The sequence below is a fragment of the Acipenser ruthenus genome, chromosome 9 (assembly GCF_902713425.1).
Source record: "Acipenser ruthenus chromosome 9, fAciRut3.2 maternal haplotype, whole genome shotgun sequence".
Lineage (NCBI taxonomy): Eukaryota > Metazoa > Chordata > Actinopteri > Acipenseriformes > Acipenseridae > Acipenser > Acipenser ruthenus.
Genome location: NC_081197.1, coordinates 23,034,759 through 23,062,464, shown reverse-complemented (window position 1 = coordinate 23,062,464; position 27,706 = coordinate 23,034,759).

The window sequence follows — 27,706 nt, the reverse complement described above, 5'->3', positions numbered from 1 at the left end:
CTCCAGACCCTCATCTCTCCCTACACCCCCACTCGATCTCTCCGCTCCGCCTGCACTAGAAGACTGGCTGTACCTCCTCTACGCTCCCCTGCCTCCAGAGCCCGCTCCTTCTCCACCCTCGCTCCGCAGTGGTGGAATGACCTTCCTACAGATGTCAGGACTGCCCAGTCCCTGACCACATTCCAGCACCTCCTTAAGACTCACCTCTTCAGACTGTAGAACTCTGTTTTTCCCCTGGGACACTTATCACCCTTCCTTAAATGCGCTTTACTTGCTCTTATCTGCCCCATATTTTACTGCATTTAATCCTGTACTTCAGAGTACTGTAATCAGTGTTTAATCTGTAGTATTTTGTATTTAATCATATCCTGATGTAACTATCACGGACACTGTTATCTGCTGTATTATTGAATTGTATTTTGTCACACTTGTACTTGCTTGAACCAAAGTCATTGTATTTATCTTGCTCTTAATTGTATTATTACTTGTACTGTGATACTTGAAATGTATTTGCTTACGATTGTAAGTCGCCCTGGATAAGGGCGTCTGCTAATAAATAAATAAATAAATAAATAAATAAATAAAAATAATAATAATAATAATAATAATAATAATAATAATAATAATAATAATAATAGGCTCCCCACCAGATGGCGCATATGCTTTTCAAAACAATTTCCCTGGACCGGTCTCCAGGGAAAGTGGTGAGATTGATGCTGGAGAGAGAGAGAAAGCGCGCTAGCGAGAGCCTGCAGTTTTCTTACCTCCTCCCAATCATTTGTCTGCATTCCGAAGGCTTCGATACCTGCACCAAAACAAAGCACAACAGTCGAGGGAAATAGATGTGTAACTTTTGCATGGAAAAGGTACTTGAGCAGCAGGTAAGTTATTTTTTGCACAAACCAAAGGATAGTGCCAGCAATTAATGCCATTTTTTTTATAGATGCAATTAAATCGAGAGCTGGAAATGAAGCCTACATTTCAGCATGTATTTGCAATGGGTTTTCAGCAATGCAATACATTGTCGTGCCGAAATATGCAGGAACCCAGTTTACCTTTTCACAGTATTGTGTATGTTTTGGTTTTTAATAACTATATGGAATGCAATGATATCGTACAACTTTGAATTAGACTTACTTATTTTAGATTTTTGTGCAGGATTGGTATTATTTATACAATGTTATTATGATGCATTATTGACACACGCGTAATTTGTTAGTCTGCTTGTTGTGACCAAGAAAAGACAAATGCAAGTTTAGTATTTAAGATGCTACCAGTACACACGGGACTGCAGCATTAATCCCTTGGAATGACAATAGAGAAGTTGTCTGCAGATAGCTCCTCTGATCTGTATAGAACGGTGTTTACGGGTTTTCTGCAGATACTCGGTGCATGCTGTATACTGGGGTAAGTAGGTTAGCAGTGCGTTTTGAATATTCAGTATTGGAATGGAATAAAGGCAACCGATAATAGTATAGATGGACAACAACAGGTACTACAGTACAGTACCTAACATAGCCTGGCACCAAAAATGTGACTCAGTGGTGCTCATTATTGTAAACTCAGTCAGTCAACTATAACCCTTTGTTGTCACTCATATACTGTATAGGTACTGCAATCCCATTAGTCTTAGTACTGTGTATATATAGCGTATTCTTTTTTTCCATTTTGTCCTGAGCTCATCAGTCATGTCTAACTTCCTCATCATGTTCTTGCCATGATGAGTGGGTTGCTGTGCTTCCTCATACAGAGCACAGGGAAACATGTTTTTATCACCTCTGGTATGCACTGTGGTGTCAGTGTTCATGTTATAGTTATAGTTGATAGTTGCTTGGTAGGCAAATGTTCCAAAAAAAAAAAAAAGTCTCAAAGTTCTGACTCTTAAGGGCCATTCTGGAGAGGAGATGTGCGCTGATGTCTACCCCCACCTCCATCCAATAACGGGAACAATTTTAAAAAATCAAATTCAACGCCTCAAATTGAATAAGTGTTGTCCATGCTGGCCCATATGTGTAACCAACAGTGTGTATAGTTAGGTATTTTATTTTGTCCAGTTACTGTATGTATATATTGTATATGTCAGTGGTTCTCAAACTTTGTCATAGTGAGCCTCCCTGAGCTATGAAAAAAATAACTGCGCCTCCCCAATTTACTAAAACAGTATAACAAACTGAAAATCCTATATGTTGCAAAAAAAGAATAAAAAAGTAGAAGGGATTTGATCAATATAGAGCAGAATGAGTTTCAGTTTAAGTATTAATTCAAAAACAGTACAAATGGAAGCAGCTAAAATCTTTTTTTTTTTTTGTCCTGTTAACTTTCTTATCTTAGTGGGTTTTAATGTAACTTCAAAATTGCTGCTTTTGTATTATGTGATAATGTTATTTAAATCTGTTATTTAAATGGTCTGATTGTTGCAGTTGTATGTGTGACATGCTATAGAAATGTATTGTGGTTTGTTGTTTTTTCTGATATGTACTGTACAGTGCTTTGCGATACTTTTGTTTAAAAAGCGCTATATAAATGCAATAAATAAATAAAGAAATAAACTCATTGCGCTTCCTGTGAAATCTTTACAGGTTTAGATCCTAAGGCAGGGTTGTCGTGTTTCGAGATGCCGGTGTAGCTTGCAGGGCTGCATGCTGTGGTTTGCTTGTATTTCGCCGCACATTTGAGGCCTCGGTGCATCGCTGGACCCGCTCCATGTAAAGCCCAGTTTTAAATATGCTTCCTCATATTTTCGGCTTCTGCGTTTTGTTGGAACCTCCGCTGCTGCCCTCACTTCGGTTTGTGTGGTACGTTTTTCTCCCTGTGTCACAAAACGATCCATTTCTCATTATTATTTATTTCTTAGCAGACGCCCTTATCCAGGGCGACTTACAATTGTTACAAGATATCACATTATTTTTACATACAATTACATTATGTTTTACACATTATTTTTACATACAATTACCCATTTATACAGTTGGGTTTTTACTGGAGCAATCTAGGCAAAGTACCTTGCTCAAGGGTACAGCAGCAGTGTCGCCCACCAGGGATTGAACCCACGACCCTTCGGTCAAGAGTCCAGAGCCCCTAACCACTACTCCACACTGCTGCATTAAAGCTGTTTCTCACTGTAAACGCGCTGCTGATACTGTTTTTAAGTTTACTTGGGTGGGGTGGGGAGGGGGGAACCACGCAACATACGTGTGACGTGTCTCAGTTGCTAAGGAACATTAGCACGTTAAACAAAAGCTTTTTGCGTTATTTTATTTTAGTTATTTTTAAATATAATACATTTAAAATATATAATAATTTGTAATTTTTTTCAAATCATCCAACCTCTCCAAAAAAAAAGGACACACAGCTCATGCCTCCCTTGACACCTTGCCACACCTCCCTTGGGAGGCGCGCCCCATAGTTTGAGAACCGCTGGTATATGTGTCTCATTTGTTAATTCAAAAAATGATTATTGTAATATTCTTTTCACTGGAAATGCTCAGGCCCTTCCTCACAGATATTGAATACATTGAATTTCTGTATTGATTTGAAGGTCCTCCTGCCTACTCAGGGTTCGTATGCTAGTCTGGACATCTGGAAAAAGTCTGGAAAAATGCCAAACTGATTTCCAGGGCTTGAAAATGCTTGAAAAACCATGTCTCCGTTATGAAAGTCTTGAAAAAGTCTGGAATTGTACTAGTATCACGGAAGAATGAAAATAATTCTGCGATTATTTTTTATTATTAATAATAATTGATCTTGAAAGCGGGTCAGCAGCTCTAGCGGCAACTGTCTAGGCAATTTACTATTAGCAACTATATTGCTTGCAACCAAATCCCGCGAGGATTGCTATGGAGCGCCAATTGTGCCAAAACAATCCAGCCATTAGTTTGTCAATATGTTTGTCAATTCGTTTGTCAATTCATGAACTGGTCCATTTGTCCAGCAATTCGTCCATAAATTTGTCAATTCATACAGTAATTCATAAACGTATTTGTTAATTCATCTAATAATTCATTCATTAATTTGTCAATTCATTAATACGAAAGGCTGTACGGACCTGCACATTTGCAATCAACCAGACGAACTTCCCTGCAAACTTCCCAACAAACAGACAAACTTGTGAATCTCACACTATGCCGAAAACACTGCAACCTTTCTAGCTAATGGGAGCACACACTAATATTTTAACCAATGAAAATCCAGCCTCACTCAAAACTGCTTTTGAGTTTTCGGCACAATGCGAGATTGACAGTTGGAAGTTTGTCTGTTTGTTGGGAAGCTTGCAGAGAAGTTTGTCTGGTTCATTAAATTTGCAGGTCCATACATCGTTTCGTATTAATGAATTGACAAATTAATTAATGAATAGATGAATTAACAAATACGTTTATGAATTACTGTATACATTGACGAATTTATGGACGAATTGCTGGACAAATTGACCAATTCACGAATTGACAAACAAATTGACAAACACATTATTATTATTATTATTATTATTATTATTATTATTATTATTATTATTATTAGTGGTCGTAGTGACAAATACTGTAGTAATAAAGAAAATCAAAGAAAAAAACAGTACTAATATCATTAATAATTTAGCTAATGCCTTTATCTAGCAGCTTATATTGTTAGTTTTGGATTGTCCTTTTACTATAGCAAACAAAAGGCTTTGGAGCCAAACAGGGTTGTTAAAGCGATGGTGTGCTGTATTTAGTATTTGACGTATGTTTAATATACGACACTGGCACATTTTAACATATAATGCGTGCACATTTGTTATTTCATTTTTGTTATTTTTCTCCTCCCACAGTGTTCAACATTTAACAGAGGGTATAAATAAGTTTGGATCAGAATCCAATATCATGTCTTACAAAAAAGTAGCATACTGCAAGTACAGACGTGCTCAAATTTGTTGGTACCCTTACAGCTCATTGAAATAATGCTTCATTCCTCCTGAAAAGTGATGAAATTAAAAGCTATTTTATCATGTATACTTGCATGCCTTTGGTATGTCATAGAATAAAGCAAAGAAGCTGTGAAAAGAGATGAATTATTGCTTATTCTACAAAGATATTCTAAAATGGCCTGGACACATTTGTTGGTACCCCTTAGAAAAGATAATAAATAATTGGATTATAGTGATATTTCAAACTTAGTTTCTTTAATTAGTATCACACATGTCTCCAACCTTGTAATCAGTCATTCAGCCTATTTAAATGGCGAAAAGTAGTCACTGTGCTGTTTGGTATCATTGTGTGCACCACACTGAACATGGACCAGAGAAAGCAAAGGAGAGAGTTGTCTGAGGAGATCAGAAAGAAAATAATAGACAAGCATGGTAAAGGTAAAGGCTACAAGACCATCTCCAAGCAGCTTGATGTTCCTGTGACAACAGTTGCAAATATTATTAAGAAGTTTAAGGTCCATGGAACTGTAGGCAACCTCCCTGGGCGCGGCCGCAAGAGGAAAATCGACCCCAGATTGAACAGAAGGATAGTGCGAATGGTAGAAAAAGAACCAAGGATAACTGCCAAAGAGATACAAGCTGAACTCCAAGGTGAAGGTACGTCAGTTTCTGATCGCACCATCCGTCGCTTTTTGAGCGAAAGTGGGCTCCATGGAAGAAGACCCAGGAGGACTCAACTTTTGACAGAAAAACATAAAAAAGCCAGACTGGAATTTGCTAAAATGCATATTGACAAGCCACAATCCTTCTGGGAGAATGTCCTTTGGACAGATGAGTCACAACTGGAGCTTTTTGGCAAGTCACATCAGCTCTATGTTCACAGACGAAAAAATGAAGCTTTCAAAGAAAAGAACACCATACCTACAGTGAAACATGGAGGAGGCTCGGTTATGTTTTGGGGCTGCTTTGCTGCGCCTGGCACAGGGTGCCTTGAATCTTTGCAGGGCACAATGAAATCTCAAGACTATCAAGGCATTCTGGAGCGAAACGTACTGCCCAGTGTCAGAAAGCTCTGTCTCAGTCGCAGGTCATGGGTCCTCCAACAGGATAATGACCCAAAACACACAGCTAAAAGCACACAAGAATGGATAAGAACAAAACATTGGACTATTCTGAAGTGGCCTTCTATGAGTCCTGATCTAAATCCTATCGAACATCTATGGAAAGAGCTGAAACTTGCAGTCTGGAGAAGGCACCCATCAAACCTGAGACAGCTGAAGCAGTTTGCTCAGGAAGAGTGGGCCAAACTACCTGTTAACAGGTGCAGAAGTCTCATTGAGAGCTACAGAAAACGTTTGATTGCAGTGATTGCCTCTAAAGGTTGTGCAACAAAATATTAGGTTAGCGGTCCCATCATTTTTGTCCATGCCATTTTCATTTGTTTTCTTATTTACAATATTATGTTGAATAAAAAATCAAAAACAAAGTCTGATTTCTATTAAATATGGAATAAACAATGGTGGATGCCAATTACTTTTGTCAGTTTCAAGTTATTTCAGAGAAAATTGTGCATTCTTTGTTTTTTGTGGAGGGGTACCAACAAATTTGAGCACGTCTGTATACTTGTGCCAAAATTGTCTGGTTTTAGTATACTATTGGTATCATTATACTGTCCTATTTTGGCACAAGTATACTTGCAGTATACGACTTTTTATATTCTTTTTGTAAATAATGCAACATAGTTCTCAAATATTGGACATTTCTTAGATTGTATCTTCCTTCTCTTTTGCATACTTGCATTGTCTCTTGCTAGATATGCACCTCCAGATTATGACAAATACTTTTAGAAAACCAGGAGCAACTTCTGCTCTGGATATAATGCTCTGCGGTAGGCCGCCTATGTGGATAACTATCAAAAAACTAGTAGAAACTAACTAAAACACAAGTCTGGGAAAAACAAATGGAGGTTTGGAAGAAGTATGGTCTGGTTCCTGAGTTGTAATTTATACCTTATACTTCTCAAACCCTTTGCTCCTCTGATCTGGGGAAATTGTTCATAAGGCTGAGCGTTATACTTGGTTGCTAGATGCTTTCTGCTTCTAAATTTCAACAACTGGAACTCCTTATCAGCGTTCCCGCTAAGCTTTTTACAAACTTGCCGTTTTGACTGAGAAAGGGTAAATTATCAGTGAGAAACCTTCGGCCATGCATTAACCCTTTTAATATATTATTTTTATTGCATTATACAATTTTGAAACAATATTCCAACACAAGTATCTCAACAATTTTACAATTTGCTTTAAATTTAAATGATACATTTTTTGTGGCTCTGCCTCTGATTCTGAATCATCCTCTGATTAAACAAATATAGAATGTTTATGAAGTGTATATTTACCTTTATGAAGCCTGTCTGAGATCTTATCATAAATGCAGCCCTGTTGGTTGTTATCATAGATATAGACTGCATGCTTAACTGGTGGCCTGCATAAAATTGCTTTATACTACTGCATAAAACAGTGGCGTCTGCATTGCCTTTAATTGTTACCAATTGTTTTCAATTTTTTTTCCAGATTTTTTCCCCACTTTTTATCAACGTATTAATAATTAAACATGGCATTTGAACATAAATATAATGTTGATAGTTACTAATTTAATTATTTTAAATATTACCACAATTCTTTATTTTTTTAAAATCTTTTTAATAAGACTCTTGTTACTGTAATTGTAAGGAAAGCACCTGAAGACACTTTAGACCTGTCATAATGTTTGTAGACATCGCCTGGCTCATTGCTGGCATTAAAATAAGCAGGAAAACGTAACAGTTCAGAAAACCAAATGTCCAGCACAGTTGTGAAAATAATATTTACAGTCTTCCACTGACACTGTAGTTCAGTCTAGAAATGAAGGTATTTTGAAAATACCTGTTTAGTTTATTGCTGGCATTACAATAACAATGCAACATATGAAACAGTTTAGTAACAGTCCCTCAATGTCATGTGACAGTAATCCTATGTACAGTACTCCACATATTAAGTTTTACTGGCATTATAATAACCAGGATAAAACATGAAACACTTATTAAAAAGGCGTACTGTTGACTGACTCGTTGCTCTACACAGGTTCATTGTTGTGTATCACCACAACAATTAATCCTCCCAATTGTTTCTTTGCTCCTTGTTATTTGCTAAATTTAACAAGAGTTGTGTGAAACAAACGGTGTGCAGTGTAGTGACTGCATCCTTTACACAGCAAATCGATCAGTTTCCTTCAGGGAATGGCTTTGAGTTTGTTTCTTCATCGTCAGATAATAAATATAATGTAATTAAGAAACGGCCATGGCTTAATAATACTAAGTATAGCTTTATTAAAGGCAGGTAGCTTGGAAATAAATAAACTAAACAATAATTAAACACACAATTAATTTGGTTAATCTTAGTTTTTCCGCATAGAAGAATGCAGTGCTTTTTAGCTGTCTTTTGCTGAAACATTGCATTTCTTCGTTGGTGCAGCTGCCATGTTCAGCAGAGACACGTGATTGAAGTCACATGATGAATAAACTCAACTTGCAAAAAAAAAAAAAAGACATGGTATGTCTTCTTCAATTACTATATTATATACTTAAATGTGTATTTTTGACTCTAATATTCTGATTACATTTTTACCAGTTTCAAAACACTTGAAATGATAATATTTCAGAAATGGTCGTTTTGTAAAAGGGAAAATAAAAAATCAAAAACATCAAAGTATGAGTATTGTGATTTTTGTTTATCGGAGTATTTATACTTCTAAATAATGCAGAAAGATTGTGCTTCACTTGTTAGTATTCAATTATACAATGAGTTCAAAACTGTTTAAGTTCCTGAGCAGCACTGATCATAAAGGCACAATCGTCAGACGCCTGCTTCGCCCACCCTACTAGTAGATTTGCTCGTGCCCGAGCGAGCTCTGCACGAATGTGACATGCATTTTTACAGAGGGAAATCAGAGAATCAGCTGCAAGACAGACACAAATATGCTTATGTTAATTATTTGCAAGAATGCTCTAAAAATTTGATGTATGAGTCTTGATTAAGTTGCTAAAGTTAGTAAACTAGTTGCCAGTTATTGCGAAAAATATGTGCATTTTAGCTTTATCCTTTTCTATTGTGGAATCCATCTCAGTGCACACATTTAATTAGTGCTGGGACGAACACGGGACATGTTTGGGTTTTTCGCTCCTAATTTAAATATTCATTTGGATATTGGTTCGTTTTTCAAAAAGTAATAAAAGGCATTATATTGCTCTGAACGCAGGCAGAGAAAGCACAGCAGCAGGAGCAGTGAATTAACTACAAAACAAATAGCAGTTCAAGTTAAACGTTGTTTGTTTAAAAATAAATAAATAGTACATAAAGCTGACAATGCATTTTTTTCATTCCTTGTCATTGCCGTTTCTTCACAGTAAACATTGGCCATAGACATATGTGTCTTTTGTAGCTGAACACTTCAAATAAAACAAACATGGAAATGGTGTTGTAAAGTGAAGGGGAAAAACTCACCGATTTGGTTCTTGTTTATTACATTCCACAGAAAGTTGCAACAAAATATATATAATATATACAGTATATATAAAGATCACTACACAACATTTTCAGGAAGTTGGGTACTGTTTAAGCGAGGCATTTCACATTGATGTGCTTGCCTTTTTTTTTTATCCCAGATGGCTTTCCATAGAGATCACTATGCATGCACGCTCATAATCTGGATTGTTTACTTTTTGCTGTCTAAAACGTTTAAATAGAGGCTCAAGAGCTGCTGTGTTGATTCTGTTATATATATATATATATATATATATATATATATATTAATCTCACATATCACACAGAGCTCTTTTTCATTTGCCGTTTTTTAAACTGTCGTGTAAATTCTGGTGAGACGGTAAATAAGTGCAAGGTATATTTGTCATTTCGTTTGAATATTCTGATATTTGTCCCAGTACTACTTTTAATGCAAACTTAAAACTTACAAAATGGCTTTCTGATCTGTTCAGTTCCTTCTGTGATTATAAATATCCCATATTTATAATCATGTTCAAGTTCTGTAAGCTCAACAGAATAATAGCTGTGTTTTCATCTGTAGCAGACTTTTTTTGCCTTCAAATAATATAAGTTCAAACAAAATGTCTAAATATTTTATTTCACCCTAGTTTTTTTTTTTTTTTTTTTTAAATTGAATACAGTACACCACAGTGTTTAAAAATAAACACTATGTTACTTGTCACTGTTAAACTTGTAACAAAAAATAAGGAAAGTGTTTACACTTCAGAAGCCCTTGGTTCAAATATGGCTAAAGTCACTGGTGGGCTCAACATCTCCTTCACAAAACCACCACATTGTTTGGCACAATTTGCTGTCTCTGCTTGGGAATCCTAGAAATTAATAGCAGAAATGTTCAGATTAATTTCAGAACTGTGAGAAGCTTGCCAGTGCCATTACTTTACTGTATTGATTTGATGTTTTAATTGTTTTATATTCTTTGCTTTTGAAGATCAGATAACTTAGTAATTAGTGCATTTACTACTGTAGCAGAGGAGAATGCTGTCTCTGTTTACCTTTTAATGTGTGTAATCATGTGCTGAGGATGCAAAAATAGTTCTCACTGACACTTTTTTAGAGATATATTTTTTATAAAAAAAAAAAAAGGCCTAGGTCTGTATAATAGACCTAATGATTTCCATTACACGAGAGTAGATGTTAAAACTTCATGCTGATTTGAACTCGGCTCTCACCAAGATAAGCACCAACTAAGACGTAGCTTTACAGTAAACTAATGTGATCCATATGTGTCTCCATCCATTTATGTTTCCTTCCATATGATGATGTAGATATCCTTCTGTCTGGTGTTAATGGCTGAAGTGTAATGCTGGCTCCAGGGATCAGCTTATTTTGCCTCCCTGGCGCATCAGCACACACAACGGCTGCGATGCTGGCCGCGGGGATCAACCACAGTGCGGCCTCCCCAGCGCATCAGCAAGACAACCGTCTGGATTGAGCTAAGTAGGGTACATCTCTGGGGTCTTCAAGTGGGCACCTTCCATCCTCAGTGTTTCGTCAACTAGCCCACGACACCTCAAGAGGGCTCGACGGTGATTCTGGCGTCCCAGCATCACCCCCCTCCGTCCCCCACTCAACTCAGCCCAGCTTACTTACCTGTACATCAGCGTTTCTTTCTTTCTATTGTGCTTGAGATCCAGCCAGAATCTTTCCGTCTCAACCACAGCCAGTTGCTGCTCCTCTCTGCTGCTTCAGATAAGTTCTTCACTGTGCGACGCAACTCTTGGCCACTGAATCCGACGTCTCTGAGAAACCGGGTTGTAGAGTGTGCCACAAATCCTCGACAGCCTACTTCCACTGGGTAAACCCGGACTCTCCTTCCTCGCTGTTCCGCTTCAGTGGCTAGTTGAGCATACCACAGTTTCTTCCTCTCATACGCCTCATCTACAGCATCCTCCCATGGCACTGTTAACTCTACCAGGTGAACAAGGCGTGCTGATCCAGACCACAAGACAATATCTGGTCGAAGGTTAGTGGTGGCAATCTCAGGTGGAAAAATAAGCCGTTGACCAACATCTGCCAGCATTTTCCAGTCTAGCAGCTTCTAGTTGTCCTGGGTGAGGATTGGTTTTAACACCTTTTCTTGGTGGTTGCTCTCCTGGGCGGAGGAATGTTGTCTTTTGTGTGTAATGTTTTGATGGAACAGGTGGCAACTTATTGGTCATGTTACGCTTGTCTTCCAATGCTAAGGCCAAACATCGCAGCACCTGGTCATGGCGCCAAGTAAACCGTCCTTGGCTAAGAGCCACCTTACATCCTGTCAAAATGTGCCTTAATTTTGCAGGTGATGAACACAAAGGACATGAGGGATCCTCTCCTACCCAGAGGTTTAGGTTCTGTGGTGATGGGAGAACATCATATGTTGACCTGATGAGGAAACTGATTCTGCTCTGTTCCATTGACCATAGGTCTTGCCAGCCAATCTTGCGTTGTTCCACACTCTCCCATCTCATCCATTCCCCCTGCTTGGCCTGGGAAATGGCCTTTATACACCTCATCCTCTCCTCCTGCTTTTGCACCTTGTTGACTACCAGCTTCCTCCTTTGAGCTGGGTCTGCCTTGTGCCATGTAGGAGGAGCTGAACTGAGACCAAGACCCCCTCTTGCATGCTGAACTTGCCCCATGATATCACTAATTCGAAGGGCAGCCTTTGCATCTTCCACAGCTTTCTTTGTCGCCCACTTTCTTCCAGTTTTCAACACAGGTGCTGCCTCCCTTACGCATTTGTCGCATGACTCTACTAATGTCATTTCCAGTCGGACCTTGGCGCACTTAAACTCCTCGGTTAGAGCGGAGACTGGTAGCTGCAGTATTCCTTTACCATAAAGTCCCACTCTGCTGAGGCAGCGTGGAACTCCCAACCATTTCCTGATGTATGAACTGATTAAAGCTTCCAGCTTCTCTACTGTTGTCAAAGAAACCTCGTACACAGTCAGTGGCCACAGCAACCTCGGCAGTAGACCAAACTGAAAGCACCAGAGTTTTAGTTTGCCTGGTAAAGCGCTGCTGTTTATGCTCTTCAACCCTTCCACTGCTTGTTGTCTAACTTCTCCCACACGAACTGTGTCCTTTAGATCCCTGTCATACCATCTCCCAAGACTCTTCACTGGCTTCTCAGACACTGTTGGTATTGCCTCACCATTAATGAAGAATGTTTTATCTACTACTTTGCCTTTAATTATAGAGATGCTCCTTGATTTAGTGGGCTTGAATTGCATTCGTGCCCATTCAATGTTATTGGTTAATTTGCCCATTAACCGATTAGTGCAGGCTACTGTTGTAGTCATGGTTGTCATGTCATCCATGTATACTCGAATTGGTGGTAGTCGCATTCCAGAAGCCAAGCGCTATCCTCCTACTACCCATTTTGATGCCCTAATGATTACTTCCATTGCCATGGTAAAAGCCAGTGGAGAAATGGTGCATCCTGCCATTATTCCAACCTCTAGGCATTGCCATGTAGTGCTGAATTCTGAAGTTGAAAAACTAAATTGCAAATCTCCAAAGTAGGCTTTCACTAAATTTGTTATTGTCATCGGTACACTGAAAAAATCAAATGCTGCCCAAAGAAGTTCATGTGGCACTGAACCATATGCATTAGCCAAATCCAGGAATGTCACATGGAGCTCCTTCCTCTCCTTTTTAGCTGATTGAATTTATTGCCAGATCACATTGATGTGTTCTAAGCATCCTGGGAAACCTGGAATGCCCGCTTTTTGTATTGAAGTGTCAATGAAGCAGTTCTTTAATAGGTAAGTTGACAATCTCTGAGCAATAATGCTGAAGAAAATCTTGCCTTCTACGTTTAATAGGGAAATAGGACGAAACTGACTGATGCTAGTAGAATCTTTTTCTTTAGGTATAAAGACTCCACTTGCTCGGCGCCATGCTCTTGGTACAACCTGTTTTTCCCATGCCACTTTCATCAATTTCCACAGAATTCGTAGAACTCCTGAAGCACTCTTGTACACTCTGTACGGAACTCCATTAGGCCCTAGAGATGATGAAGCCCTTGCTTTTTTCACAGCTTGCTCTACTTCTTTCCACTTAGGTGCACAGTCCTCCATTTGGTATTCTGGTGGATTGATAGGTGGGATGTCTGACGGAATTGACATAGGCTCCTGCCTTTTTGAATCTGTATGTGTTTCCTCCAAATATCTCTCCAGCTCAACCTTAGATGCTTTTAGTGTGCCATTCTTCTCACTGGTGAATAACTTCTTTACAAATTTGAATGGGTCTTTATAAAAGTTAGCTCTCGCAGCCTCCTTCTTTTTGTACTGTTTCCGTAGGCGCTCAGCTCTGCGCAGTGTTGCAAGCTTATCTTTTATGACCCTTTGTAAGAGATTGAGTCCCTCCTTCTGACTTTGTTCTGCTCTTCTCCATTGCTTCCTCAGCTGTCTCCTTTCTCTAACTAAGCGTTCAATCTCCTGCTGCCGTCTAGACTTTCCAGGAATAGTTTGTACTTTTTCCTTCCTTTTTTCAACTCCAAACTTCTCGCTTCCATATGCGTAGATGATGTCCCCAAATTTATCCAGTTTCTTTTCAACTGTTCCACTTAACCTTTCCAATGCAAAACAGAGATATGTGTTTACTGTGTCCCATGCAGTTTTCTCACAAGCTCTTGGCCATTTAACTTCAGGTTTGTGCCCGTCAAAGTTCTTTTCTCTCTTATGCTGGTTTGTCTGACCGGGTTCACAAGGCTCATTAGGTTCATCACTAACTGTGTCCATGCAAGTCCTCCTCACGTCTATGACAGGGGTGCTGATATCCTGCGAACTGTGGTTTGCTTCCTGTCGCTAGATTTCATTCGACTGACTTGACTGACTTCGTAAGAAGTACTGATCAATGCGAGGCCCTTGTCCCTTCTCCCTCAAGCATTTCATTCTCCCTTGATAAATCTTTAAACCCCTGACCGTTGTCGCCTTGCTCCAGCCGCAGACACAAACCTGGAGTTCCATGTCTTTGCTAACTGCAGATCTTGAACTAGTCTTTTGTGAAGTACTCTCCATACTCATATCTGTTTCCGTTCCTAAGTCGTTAACCGTGTTGTCCAACGTTGAGTCATCTTCCGCCCCCGCTCTCGCAGACTCTAGGGGTATTTTCTCTTTAATTTTTTAGAAGCCTTGGGCGGGTGTCTCCAGCATCCTGTAAACACAGAGCTGGATACTGCCGACAAGGGTAGCTAACCCTTACCAGCCCCTTAAAGTTAAGATCTGTGGTTGGTTCTAATACAAGAATTGGACTGCATTCACACTGGGTCCGTTTCAAACAGACTCCGTCTGGTTCATTCTGTTTGAAGCAATGTATCAACGTGCTTGCTGTTCACACTTATCTGTGAGTTTGTTTGGATGCGAGTTGAAGTTGTTGTTATTTTTTGGTCCTTTTCCCTTATTTTTCACGACTGGCTAGCAACAGCTGCAGAAGCTGCTGTGTACAGTCATTACAGAGGAACTCAAGCAGGGATCTGTTAACATTAGCTAAAAGCAAGGCAATAAAATTAGCAACAATTTCAAACGGAATACGATTACTGTAGAATGTTGTTATTATAAGCATTGCATAATTAATTAGGGTCCTTAAGTTTAATATGCAAATAAAGGATTTAAGACTGACATAACACTTGTTAAGCGGCAGCATTAAAAAAAAAAAAAAAAAAGAAAGACGTGTTTGCTTCTACTAGTAGCTAATGTATAAGGTTTTTTTTGTGTACTCGAATATGTATTCGAATAGTATTTTTTATTTTCCTGTAATCGTGTATTTGACTACACTGACCCATCCCTAGTTAGGATTATTATAATTCAATTTTAGCATTGCTGTGACCATATGGTAACAGCTTGGTTGCAGGTTTGCTTGTGAAAAAATGAGTATTATTTGCACACATACATTTTCAAATCTTAATACAGTATTTTCATTATCCGACAAGCACACAAATGTGTGCATGTTAAATGGCTGAAGTAACATATATTGAAAGGCTTCGTTCAGCCACTTTCTTTTGAGACGTGGGCTCTCTTTAGTTACCATACACAGTTAGAAACATACTGAAAATAAAAACCATCATGAAAAAATCTATAAATATATTGGACCAGATAAAACTGCATCCGGGCCAGTAAAAACACTAGCTCAGTGGCCCAAGGGGCCAGTAGTTAAAAATCTAAACGTAGAGCCCTACAGTGTAGAAAAGACAAAACGTGTTGATTCATGAAAAATCCAATGTAGTTTTGAGATAGTGAGTTGGGGTGTCTCGTCTTCAGAACCCAGCTGAAGTTAGACACTTATTCGATATTCGGATGTAGTTGAAACATGAAGTTAGACATGTATTCATTACGTAGTGTTTATAACTTGTTTAACTTGTTTGTATGATGTATTAAATCCAAATTAAATACCCCCACCCCCACCACTACCACTAAAAAAGCTTATTTTTTAAAATAAATTATTGATATTCCAATTATTTTCTTAGTTAAACGAGCCACTGTGTCACTTAACCACAACTACCATTTGAAAGCTTTAACCATACACAAAATATTGATACCCTGTATTAACCTTGCCCCCGGAAGAGGGACCCAAAATTACAGGCAAATACCCTGCTCCCTCACTAAAAAAGCAATTATTCATAGAATAATGATATTCCAATGCCTTTCTTAGGTAAATGATCTGCTGTGTCACTTAACCCCTGCTGCCCCCTTTCACTAAAAAGGCATGTAACAAAATAATAATATTCCAATGCCTTTCTTAGGTACACGAGCCGCTGTGTCATGTATGAGTTAGCCTGCTTCCTCTGAACAGTGTGACTGAGTGGAGAATCTGGATCGGACGCCTGCTTCCTCTGAACAGTGTGACTGAGTGGAGAATCTGGATCAGACGCCTGCTTCCTCTGAACAGCGTGACTGAGTGGAGAATCTGGATCGGACGCCTGCTTCCTCTGAACAGCGTGACTGAGTGGAAAATCTGGATCGGACGCCTGCTTCCTCTGAACAGTGTGACTGAGTGGAGAATCTGGATCAGACGCCTGCTTCCTCTGAACAGCGTGACTGAGTGGAAAATCTGGATCGGACGCCTGCTTCCTCTGAACAGTGTGACTGAGTGGAGAATCTGGATCAGACGCCTGCTTCCTCTGAACAGTGTGACTGAGTGGAGAATCTGGATCAGACGCCTGCTTCCTCTGAACAGCGTGACTGAGTGGAAAATCTGGATCGGACGCCTGCTTCCTCTGAACAGCGTGACACGTTTGATTTGGCATTGTGTGCTGCAGTTGCCGTTACACTCTGACTTTTAAGAATGTGTTTGTTAACATTTATGTATTTTGCTAAAGCTGGCCTTTTTTTGGTTAAATCTGGGGAAAAAACAGCTGTTAAAACTTTCATATTTAAAAGCAGAATAAAGAACGAGGATTCAACATTTTAATAATTGACTAGTCTTTATTAATGTAATTGTACTGTTTGTCCAGCTTATTTTATTATTTATTATAACTTTATTATAACTTTAGAAAATATTTATTTAATAAAATGTTGCACCCTCATTTGTCCGCCCCCCCGTTTGAAAACCTCTGCTCTAAAGGATTGTTAATTTAGTAAAATATTTAATCCTGAAGAAAATTAGTGAATACATTTTATCAACAGGCCTACAATTTCAAATGATTGGGCTATAACTCCCACGAGCCAAAAACAGGATAACATACTCATTTAATAACCAAAAACACAAATATGTAGACTACTAAATGAAACTGCCCAAGTAAAAAAAAAAAAAAAAAAGTTTCAGCCTTATACCAGTCCTATTTTGAAACGACTGTTGGCAGACAAAGCTTTGCTTTGTGTATTAATATTGTTTTGGGAACTTCATTACAATTTTTTTTATACCTTTTGTATATGATAATGTTTTTAAATATTATAACTGGAAAAATTACCTGTGATTCCTGCAAATCAACAGCCTTCATCAATAGGTTTGAGAAGACTTTCAGCCAACTTGGTTCATCCAGATGGGGCAAAGATCAGAATCGAGGGTCCATTGCAGAATTTTCCAAAAGAAAATCCATTATTTGTTCTTTATCCGAGTATCTTGTTGCTGTATCAGTCGAAATGGCATTCTTTACACTTTGCACAAGTTGCGAATCTTCTGTCTTTCATTCAGAGGGATAATCAGCAAGACAGTTGGCAGCTTGTCATCACACAACACCGTAGTAATTGTTTTGAAAGGCCTTTTTGAATTCCAGTGCTCATCAACACAGCGCTTACTGCCGCCTGCTGTTCAAGTTATCGTTCTAACATATCGTATGAGCTGTTCCATCTTGTCTGAACATCAATTATTAGTTTGTGTGACGGCAACCGAAGGAAAGTTTGTTTCTCATGCAGCACAATAGGGTTTGAACAATAATCGATAATCACGCAGATTTTTTTGCAGCGATAATTTTATCGCATTAAAAATGTATTGATAATCATAATTATCGTCTGTGACCCAGTGAAGCAGGAAGGAGCGCTGCATTGAGCAGTAAGTGACACTGAACTGTCTGCGTAAGTAAAACATGATCTGTGTGAGCACTGCGTGAGAAGGTAAGTATTGATTTCAAACAATATGCTTACATAGCTGTCAACATTGAGAGATGAAAATAAGGGAGACTCTTAAAAGGGAGGGAGGGGGGAGACCCACCATCAAATTCCAGAAAACACAAAACCATGGTATGATACTATGTGACCGGGTACTTTTTAAAACACACTTCATGACTGTCAATTACTGTAAATTTATTCAAACCACATTTTAATTGTCAATAGAAACAGTAAACACTTGCTTACCTTTCACTATCTGTGTGGTTTTGGTGTTCCCAGCGGAAAATGTCCTCGGATTCTGGGGAGATATCTCCCACACATTTATTAAATTCCTCGCAGAAAGCAGAATGCGTGTCCTATCCCGATCGAACTTGGGACAAGAAAGGAAAAGGTTTCGCTCCAAATTGGTAGGTACCTGCATGAGTATTTTGCCTTTTTAGTGCGACTGTCCAGAAGCTCGAAAACAACGTGCAAAAACTAAGAACCAATGAGCGTGTAGATAACCCCCAAAATGATATGTTCATTACATTCAGTGGTTGAACTTTAACTTGTACTTTCACTCACGCCTGGCTTCCTCCTGTGTCCTAAAATCCAACATACTCTTCGGTATTGGGCTGAGGTTTTGCAATTTTGCTGCGAATATAATTTGTTTGAAATACTGGAGAAATACGGGACAAACTATATTGCGGGAGCTGTCTGGGAGAAGGGGTCAAATTACGAGAGTCTCCCATGAAATACGGGAGAGTTGACAGCTATGTGCTAAGGCTTTGGGTTCATTTTGATAATAAGTTGTACACTTATTATCAACTTAAAACATCATGACAGGTTTTCTAACATAAAAACACAAATAGTGTTTGTAAAATACAAATAAATGCTAGCTCACTGTAAAACTAGAAAAGTGGAACTTTTGACTATTAAAAATTTTGACACAGGATTTTTTTTTTTTTTGTACATTGAATGTAATTTCAAAAAGAAAACAACAACAACAAAAAAAACATAACCATATGGCAAACGTGTAATATAGCCTAAACAATGTGTTGCTTCTTTATTTTAAACTACAGACATGAGTACTATACTGCAGCCTATGCACCACATGGGGAAAAATAAGCGAGTTCTCAGCACCCGCGTATATATATAAAAAGTATTTGCCCCCTGATTTTCTGCATTTTTGCATATTTTTGACACTGAATGTTATCAGATCTTCAACCAAAACCTAATATTAGATAAAAGGTACCCTGAGTGAACAAATAACACAACAATTTGATACATATTTCATTTATTTATTAAAGAAAGTTATGCAACACCCAGTGCCCCTGTGTGAAAAAGTAATCGCCCCCTTAGACTCAATAACTGGTTACGCCACCTAGCAGCAATAACTGCAACCAAACACTTCCTGTAGTTATTGATTAGTCTCTCACAGCGCCGTGGAGGAATTCTGGCCCACTCCTCCATGCAGAACTGGGTTTGTGGGTTTTTGAGCATGAACTGCTCATTTCAGGTCCTGACACAACATCTCAATGGGGTTTAGGTCTGGACTTTGACTAGGCCATTCCAAAACTTTAAATTTCTTGTTCTTCAACCATTCTGATGTAGACTTGCTTGTGTGTTTCGGATCATTGTCTTGCTGCATGACACCGCTGCGCTTCAGCTTCAGCTCACGGACGGATGGCCTGACATTCTCCTGTAGAATTCTCTGATACAGAGCAGAATTCATGGTTCCTTCAATGATGGCAAGGTGTCCAGGTCCTGATGCAGCAAAGCATCCCCAAACCATGACACTACCACCACCGTGCTTGACCGTTGGTATGAGGTTCTTACTGTGGAATGCAGCGTTTGGTTTTCGCCAAACATAACAGGGCGCATGTCTGCCAAAAAGTTCCACTTTTGACTCATCTGTCCATAGAACATTGTTCCAGAACTCTTGAGGATCATCCAGGTGCTTTTTGGCAAACTTGAGACAAGCATTCATGTTCTTCTTAGTGAGCAATGGTTTCCGCCTTGCTACTCTGCCATGAATCCCATTTTTGCCCAGTGTCTTTCTGATGGTGGAGTCATGAACGCTGACCTTAGCTGAGGCGAGAGAGGCCTGCAGATCCCTGGATGTTGTTCTAGGGTTCTTTGTGACTTCCTGGACGATTTTACGCCTTGCTCTTGGAGAGATTTTGGCAGGACGGCCACTCCTGGGTAGATTCACTACTCCCAAACTTTCTTCATTTGGACAATATGGCTCTGACTGTGGTTCGGTGGAGCCCCAGAGCCTTAGAAATGGCTTTGTAACCCTTTCCAGACTGATAAGCATCAAGAACTTTTTTCCGGAGGTCTTCAGGAATTTCTTTTGTTCATGGCATGATGTGCCTCTAGAACCTGTGTGCTGACAACTTCACTCTGATTGTAAGGGCCAAAGTTAGTCAGATTTATATTGGGCAGGGCTGGTCCAAATCAGGCCTGGTTGTTAACCAAAGTACTGAAACAGCTGACCCTAATTATCCCTTTAATTGGGTTGAGTTAATTGGGGGGGGGGGGGGGGGGGGGGGGAATAACTTTCACACCTGAAGATTGCATGTTTGATTACCTTGCACACCAAACAAATGAAAGAAGCACCAAAATTTGGTGTCTTTTTTTTCTCTCAGACTCCCTCTATATACTACTACAACCCACAAAAAAAAAAACCTGACCAAATACAATGTGAAAAATGTGCAAAAATGCAGAAAATCAGACGAGGCAAATAATTTTTCATGGCACTGTATATATATATATATGTTACCATGGTGTTACTATTGTAAAAAAGGGTAGTTGCATAAATAGAAGAGAGTTAACGGAAGGACAGGCGGTTATTTTATTAAACTGTCTGCATACAAGCAGCCATGTGCAACTCCGTATGTTCTTAATAGTATACAACTCTATATACAGACACACACAAATCTAGTGTGATTCTTTTAATGGCAGATTCGCCACACAAGTAAAGAAAACAAATGCTTCCAGGTAACGTTAGCAATTTTGTTTCATTATATTAATACATTTGGTGGCACTTTTTTTAATGAAAATGGACGTTCTCTAATTAACAAAAATGTTTAAATAAGAAAAAAAAAAATTGTTTCATAGGAAAACTACATAATTTATCAATATACAAATTGCAATAGGTGTGAATTTTTACTCGCGTTTGTTCTGGGCACCCACCAGAAATTTAAAAACTTGGCACATGTACTGTCTAGTTTTTTTTTTCTTCTTCTAAACTCAGTTACTTGGCGGTTGTCATGCTGCTCAAGTATAAATTTGATAAAATCACAAGCATTTTTAATATTTTATTTATTTTACCCGGTAATCACGATTATTGTGATAATTTACAGAAGGTAATCGATATCTGAAAATGTCATTATCGTCCAACCCTAGAGGCTTCTGAATACGACCAGCTTTTCCGAGATCTTCAGAGCAACTTGTAGTTAGCAAGTCGAATGATACCTGACTCAGATCTTGTCTCGGCTTTTATAGAACTTTTTCTCTGCTTCATGCACCAGAAGACCCAATTAAATGTCATTATTTGTTTTGTTTTACAACCCTTATCTTTTAAGTGAGTAATATATTCAAACAGTGCTGGTAACTCCTTTAAAATGAATTGGATATGATCTCATGTCCGCCCCTTCCTCATTTCCAAAATATGTGAGGTGAACTTTTGAACTGATATTAGGGACGTTAAGGAGTTAAGGAATATGGAATTCCTTAATACTAAATAGAATATAGGTAAATAAAATACAAGTGTGTGTATATATATATATATATATATATATATATATATATATATATATAGATAGATAGATAGATAGATAGATAGATAGAGAGAGAGAGCAAGAGAGAATATATATAGAGAGAGATGTATTTTAATATATAACACCGACACTGTTTGATTATTTCAACCTGGGTTTTAAAATATATTCCCCTCTTAACATCAAAACATTTCTGTTCAGTAGGTGGTCTTTCATTTATAGATGTTTTTAAGAAAATAATACTGGATAAAGTCTGTTAGAAGCTTCATGGCAAACTTTTAAGTCTATAATTGCAGATCCATTTAAATCCAGGCTATAGAAATATAGTTAAATGTAACAGTCTTAAGTTGGCTTTCTCACTTAAACTAAGTTTGACCTCTTTCTCTGTTTCTAAAAATCCCCTGTGCAAGCGGGTTTCAGACACCCTGTTTACCTGCCAAGGTTAGTTTTAATTAATATGAAATTCTACTGTCAGCTCTTTTCCAAATTCACCGCATGGAGTCATGCTTCGGTCGGATTCAAGAGAAGGCTCGGACTGGTATCTCTACAGATATGAGGTCCACATCTCAATTTCAAGCAACTACCAAGCTCTCATTCATTTTATAATATAATGAGGTAATGAATATTAACTTTTTTTTTTTTTTACTTCTCGTTAGTTAATTTAAGTTTATACATAGCAAAAACCTTGAACTGAGGACAGCGCTTGAGAGCCAAAATTAATTTCCCTTATCTGTTAGGGTCCAGTTGCCTCGCTCATGCAATACTTTTTGTTAGTAAAATATAATAGTTTATACATAGCCAAGGGTCTTGAATGGGAGACGCAATTGACCAGCAAACCAGGTTTGAATGTCCCAATATTTCTTCAAGCAGGCAGACAGAGCCTAGGGGTACTCTGCAGTAAATTAGCAGGCAAAGGTGGGGTTACCAATTAATTACATTTCTTCAGCCAGTCTTACTGTATACTAAAGTTATTAAATAGTCTGCACTATATTGTTTTATTTTCTAACTTAACAATTCTTCTGTTATAATAAAACTTTTACACTCATATTCTGTTTCACTTATTCTAGAATAACTGTGTTTAGCTTAAAGACTGCTTTCAGATCAAGCTTACTTCTTTTCTAAATCAGAAACTTGACTGAACCCATTCTTGAGCCAATTAAACTAAATGCTTGTTTTTTGCTTTTCAGTCTCCCTTTTTTACAGTAAAGCCTTATACAAGTAAAACATTTATATTAGTTAAATTATTTTATTTCAACTTTACTCACACACATATTGGCTCTTTTCATAGAGTTTGGTATTCTTAGAGGCTGTAAGGATTTTGAAACTCTTGCCTATGTGTTGCCCTGGCCTTGTAGGGAGTAACTGGCTTTTCATAACTCGGGAAGTGTAGCTCTGGCCTTGGAGGGATGATAAAACCATTGTTTCTGCTTAGAAAACAGTTTTGAGCCTATATACAAACCATTATCAAACCATTTACTTTTGTTAAAAGTGACATGCTATAACTTTAGGTAAGTGTCACAGAATGCATAGGCTTTTTACGTAGGCTTTTTCTGATAATCACGCACCTTGTGTGGGGCAGTGTACACATTATTCCAGTTAAATTGCACAAACTCTTATTGTTTCATCAGCCTTTGTTCCTTTTCATTATACAACCTATTACTTATGCTTCCATTTAAATGGTGAAAGAAGTGAGAAATCATTGAAACTGTATATAAATATTGTGTGATTTTCCTGTGTTTAATGTAAGCTCTGAATCAACGCAGGGTTAATAAACTATTAAAATTAAGCTGTACATAGCTGGTGTACATCAGCAGTTTGCAATCACCAGCCTTGTTGTTCGACCTTGTGATGCGTGGGTATAGTGCTTTGCAGCCTGTGAGAATTGAGCAAAGCTCATACCATTGTTCTTAAATGTAACTTCTTGTTATCTGGGTTTCTGCCGACATTGGTAAAGTGAAGAAGAAACGCAAATGTGCTTTGTTTCACACCATGCAACATGCTAGGGAAATAAGACCAAATTTGGTCAAGGAAATTACGTAAGCTAGCTGTATATCTGCTGTATGAAGTAATTTCTTTGGTCAGCTCAATAACATCTACACTGATGGCAGCTCAGAAACTAACATCTCTGTGCCATGCTGACTCAGAAAAAAGCCAACATCTCTGATGCCATGAAAGCTCAGCCTGGCTCCAAAAACTAACATCTACACTGATGCCAGCTCAGAAAACTAACATCTACACTGATGCCAGCTCAGAAAACTAACATCTACACTGATGTCAGCTGAGACATTACACCTTCTGGAGACCGGTACCGTATGCTGTATGTGTTCTTTGTTCTTCCTGTTTTTAAATAAGATCTTCTGATTGAAGACTAATTATTTTTAAGAAGAAATCAAACCTCTTAGAAGTCTCTGTGTTTAGTTTAAAACCTGTTTCTTGTTTTTTCTGTTAAGAAACTTGACTGAACATTTGAGTCAATTAAACGAGATGCTTGTTTCTGCTTTTCTCCTCAAGGTTATAACAGGCTTCCTCGCCGATAGCTCTCATTAATTTTAAAGATAAGAAAGGCCCTATGTTTGTCAGCCAGTTTCCAATAACTATTTGCCTCTTCCTCTCAAGGTTAACACAGGCAAGTTTATTTCTAACATTAGGTAATGCCTGCTCTCCTCTGCAGTAATTTTTCTGCTGCCATTATATTCTTTTAAACACAGTACAGTTATTACAATATTTTAACACTGTTGCAGTTTCATAAATTTGTATACCAAAGATCAGCCTGCTTGCAGTAGCGGTGACAGTATTGGGTCAGTTTCTGCACTCAGTGAGTCTGTCAAAGCCACCACAGGTGTGGGTGACAGTCTTTAAAAGCCTGATACCTGCAAAAAACTTAAATCTTGTTAGCCAGGCTCCCATCTCTACATTCTCATTCCCATCATCAGTGGGAAAACTTCAAATAAATCAAGCTGGTTCATTCAAAGAACCATGCCTGTCTGCCGCATACACCTTTCACTCGCACCTTGTACAAGTGAAGAAAGGTTTCAGGGACACCCGTGACACGACACTGGTGATCTATAATGTGCCGAAGGGCTCTCAATTTTAGGATCCCGAGTTTCACTGTCACCGCCATTGCTTTCAGACTCGAATTTTGGAAGCCGTTGTGCTACACATTGCATAATGAGATACACCCACTTACAATTTACGTACAACAATTGGATAATGGAACTGATCCTTTTCTTTTGATTTGCTGATCAATACATGTGGCAGATTACAAATTAAAACATAATTTGGCATGATTATTGCTGTATCGTGATACATAAACCATGGATCATGTATTGGATCAATTATTAAAGATCACAGTGCATCGATATTCGATGAATCATTACACCTCTACACCATACCCAATCAATTATACCCAGCGCTTCAGCCCTGCCACACACCTCCCCCTCATGCAATGCACACATGGCCAAATTCAGCAGCTGCATGACATGTTTAGTGCGTGCGCCACCAGTAATAGGGAGTTGAGAGCCGCAACAGAGTTAATCAAACATGTTCTTGTTATTAAATACAACAGTTACGTTCAATACCGGATTCGTGCCTTTTATTTAAATTTAGGGATGTATTAAAATGGATGTGCGTCTGGGTGGATATATAGGATTCGGGCTGAAACTGAATCCTGGATTCATCCCTACAAACAAGGAGCTTTTGGAAATGCGTATCCAGAGGGCACAGTAGTTAGAAGCTCAAAAGTAGACACGCTGATCTCTTCTTAACAGTTACACTATTAATATGTCATGCATTTTAAAATGTTTGTAATGATACTCCGTTAAATTCTCACTGTTCTATTATTAAAGTACTATTCATATGGTAAAATGTGTAAGTCTTGTTCAATATATGAACATTAAGTTATATAATGTTTATTATTGCTTAAAAATGTGTAAAATACTCCGGCCCGCCTACTCCTAACTTTTCCAATCTGGCCCCCTTAAATTAAAAAAAAACTAGCTGAAGAGCCCTGCCTTTACTAAGGCAACTCTATCTGTCCAGGGTATAGGTGAAACACATGCAAGCAGTTTTACAGCAAGTACAGCATAAACCAGTCTGTGTTACTGCAGATGAAACTACAGATGGGAGAGATAAGTGTCCTGAACATTGTAGTTAATATGTAATTTTATGAAAATTGTATATTTTTGTAATAATGCCCTTCATTTTGGATTAGTGTGAATATTGTAATTCCAGCAATAAGCTGTTACAATACATTGTTACTAGTGGACTGCTTTAAGAAATATTTTTACTGAAATCTACAGTATCTCAGGGACTTAAAAAAAAAAAAAAAAAATGAATTCAATAGATTCTTTTATGTAAAAATGTTATTTTTGTTCAAATTATGTTGTTAATTCTTAATAAATTGGTAAAAACAGAAAAAAACAGAATTGGTCATTTTGAAAAACGGAATTTGCCGTTCCCAAGAATGGAAAATCAGGAGCCCTACTAGGCCTATATACATGATTTTATTTCAGTTCACACATTCAAAGTTCGCCAGTGCCATGCTCCCTGAAGCTGTTTCATGACTGGCTAGCAACAGCTGCTGAAGCTGCTGTGTACAGTCATTACAGAGGAACTCAAGCAGGGATCTGTTAACATTAGCTAAAAGCAAGGCAATAAAATTAGCAACATTTTCAAACAGAATACGATTATTGTATAATGTTGCTATTACAAGCATTGCATAATTAATTAGGGTCCTTACGTTTAATATGCAAATAACAGATTTAAGACTGACATAACACTTGTCAGTAAAAAAAAAATAAAAGAAAGACGCGTTTGCTTCTACAAGTAGCTAATGTATAAGGCTGTTTTTTGTGTACTCGAATATGTAATATGCTATTTGAATATTTTTTTTATTTTCGTGTATTTGACTACACTGACCCATCCCTAGTTAGGATTATTATAATTCAGTTTTAGCGTTGCTGTGACCATATGGTAACAGCTCGGTTGCATGTTTGCTTTATGAAAAATTGAGTATCATTTGCACACATACATTTTCAAATCTTAATGGTATATTCATTTTCTGACAAGCACACAAATGTGTGCATGTTAAATGGCTGAAGTAACATATATTGAAAGGCTTCGTTTATCCACTTTCTTTTGAGACATGGGCTCTCTTTGGTTACCATACACAGTTAGAAACATACTGAAAATAAAAACCATCATGAAAAAAATATATAAATATATTGGGCCAGATAAAATTGCATCTGGGCCAGTAAAAAGTAGCTCAGTGGACCAAGGGGCCAGTAGTTAAACATTTAAACGTAGAGCCCTGCATATTGTGCTACTAGTCCAAAGTACTAGTTCCTTTTGAAACTTACTAGTCCTGATGTAAACTTGCTAGTCCTTATGTGAAGTGCCTAAGTTGGAATCAACAACAACAGTCGGGGTCCCTAAAGATAGGCTTAGATTTTATTTTGCTAAGAAATAAACACTGTTATAAATTTAGATTTACATTTTTTTTAACAAAGTACCTTCGTAAACGCTCATACAAATTGATCAATCACTGTGGCAATGTGCCCCACCCCTGTGTGCATTTGTGTGTTATATGTTGCGTGTGGTGTGTTAATGTTCATGTATAGATGTGGCTGCACGGGATATAAATGGGTGTGTGCAGCACGAGTTATTTAAAATGTATAATTGTATTTAAGCATGGGGATTGCACTTCACGTGCATTTAAAGTATTTAATAATATGTGAGCACGGGGTTGCACAGATTTAGTTCACGTGCTGCGATTCAAGTGAATAATTAATTGGTAATTGAATCCCAGCACAATTGTATATATAGATGCACGTTTCATTCACTTGGGGTTGTGTTTTCGGTGAGTGGAGAACGGGTGTGGAGAAGGAGAAAATAAAAAGTAAAATAAATATAAGTTGCTTAGAC